This window comes from Musa acuminata, unplaced genomic scaffold (assembly GCF_036884655.1).
Source record: "Musa acuminata AAA Group cultivar baxijiao unplaced genomic scaffold, Cavendish_Baxijiao_AAA HiC_scaffold_1136, whole genome shotgun sequence".
In the NCBI taxonomy this organism is placed as follows: domain Eukaryota; kingdom Viridiplantae; phylum Streptophyta; class Magnoliopsida; order Zingiberales; family Musaceae; genus Musa; species Musa acuminata.
Window position 1 is genome coordinate 777,501 of NW_027021348.1, and position 2,500 is coordinate 780,000.

The following is a 2,500-nucleotide window of genomic DNA, read 5'->3' on the forward strand; positions in this document are numbered from 1 at the left end:
GCTCCGCTCACGACGGTCACCGTGCAACGCAAGAACAGGCCAAAAACTGGCCAAAACTGCCCAAAAACGGGCCAAAACTGGCCATTTTTGGCTGCGCGAGCGAGCAGCGAGCGGCGGACAGCGAGCGAAGCGAGAGGCATCACCGTCCCTGCTATACGAAAGCCCCATCCAGCCCTGTGCCACCCGGGGGGTTCCAGGGTGCTGAGATGGCTGACATTTTGCTCCGCTCAAGATGGTCACCGCGCAACGCAAAAACAGGCCAAAAACTGGCCAAAACGGGCCAAAACTGGCCATTTTTGGCTGCGCGAGCGAGCGGCGAGCGGCGGACAGCGAGCGAAGCGAGAGGCAGCACCGTCCCTGCTATACGAAAGCCCCATCCAGCCCTGTGCCACCCAGGGGGTTCCAGGGTGCTGAGATGGCTGACATTTTGCTCCGCTCACGACGGTCACCGCGCGACGCAAGAACAGGCCAAAAACTGGCCAAAACGGCCCAAAAACGGGCCAAAACTGGCCATTTTTGGCTGCGCGAGCGAGCGGCGAGCGGCGGACAACGAGCGAAGCGAGAGGCAGCACCATCCCTGCTATACGAAAGCCCCATCCAGCCCTGTGCCACCCGGGGGGTTCCAGGGTGCTGAGATGGCTGACATTTTGCTCCGCTCACGACGGTCACCGCGCGACGCAAGAACAGCCCAAAAACAGGCCAAAACGGCCCAAAAACGGGACAAAACTGGCCATTTTTGGCTGCGCGAGCGAGCGGCGAGCGGCGGACAGCGAGCTAAGCGAGAGGCAGCACCGTCCCTGCTATACGAAAGCCCCATCCAGCCCTGTGCCACCCGGGGGGTTCCAGGGTGCTGAGATGGCTGACATTTTGCTCCGCTCACGACGGTCACCGCGCGACGCAAGAACAGCCTAAAAACAGGCCAAAACGGCACAAAAACGGGCCAAAACTGGCCATTTTTGGCTGCGCGAGCGAGCAGCGAGCGGCGGACAGCGAGCGAAGCGAGAGGCATCACCGTCCCTGCTATACGAAAGCCCCATCCAGCCCTGTGCCACCCGGGGGGTTCCAGGGTGCTGAGATGGCTGACATTTTGCTCCGCTCAAGATGGTCACCGCGCAACGCAAAAACAGGCCAAAAACTGGCCAAAACGGGCCAAAACTGGCCATTTTTGGCTGCGCGAGCGAGCGGCGAGCGGCGAACAGCGAGCGAAGCGAGAGGCAGCACCGTCCCTGCTATACGAAAGCCCCATCCAGCCCTGTGCCACCCGGGGGGTTCCAGGGTGCTGAGATGGCTGACATTTTGCTCCGCTCACGACGGTCACCGCGCGACGCAAGAACAGGCCAAAAACTGGCCAAAACGGCCCAAAAACGGGCCAAAACTGGCCATTTTTGGCTGCGCGAGCGAGCGGCGAGCGGCGGACAGCGAGCGAAGCGAGAGGCAGCACCGTCCCTGCTATACGAAAGCCCCATCCAGCCCTGTGCCACCCGGGGGGTTCCAGGGTGCTGAGATGGCTGACATTTTGCTCCGCTCACGACGGTCACCGCGCGACGCAAGAACAGCCCAAAAACAGGCCAAAACGGCCCAAAAACGGGACAAAACTGGCCATTTTTGGCTGCGCGAGCGAGCGGCGAGCGGCGGACAGCGAGCGAAGCGAGAGGCAGCACCGTCCCTGCTATACGAAAGCCCCATCCAGCCCTGTGCCACCCGGGGGGTTCCAGGGTGCTGAGATGGCTGACATTTTGCTCCGCTCACGACGGTCACCGCGCGACGCAAGAACAGCCCAAAAACAGGCCAAAACGGCCCAAAAACGGGCCAAAACTGGCCATTTTTGGCTGCGCGAGCGAGCAGCGAGCGGCGGACAGCGAGCGAAGCGAGAGGCATCACCGTCCCTGCTATACGAAAGCCCCATCCAGCCCTGTGCCACCCGGGGGGTTCCAGGGTGCTGAGATGGCTGACATTTTGCTCCGCTCAAGATGGTCACCGCGCAACGCAAAAACAGGCCAAAAACTGGCCAAAACGGGCCAAAACTGGCCATTTTTGGCTGCGCGAGCGAGCGGCGAGCGGCGAACAGCGAGCGAAGCGAGAGGCAGCACCGTCCCTGCTATACGAAAGCCCCATCCAGCCCTGTGCCACCCGGGGGGTTCCAGGGTGCTGAGATGGCTGACATTTTGCTCCGCTCACGACAGTCACCGCGCGACGCAAGAACAGGCCAAAAACTGGCCAAAACGGCCCAAAAACGGGCCAAAACTGGCCATTTTTGGCTGCGCGAGCGAGCGGCGAGCGGCGGACAGCGAGCGAAGCGAGAGGCAGCACCGTCCCTGCTATACGAAAGCCCCATCCAGCCCTGTGCCACCCGGGGGGTTCCAGGGTGCTGAGATGGCTGACATTTTGCTCCGCTCACGACGGTCACCGCGCGACGCAAGAACAGGCCAAAAACTGGCCAAAACGGCCCAAAAACGGGACAAAACTGGCCATTTTTGGCTGCGCGAGCGAGCGGCGAGCG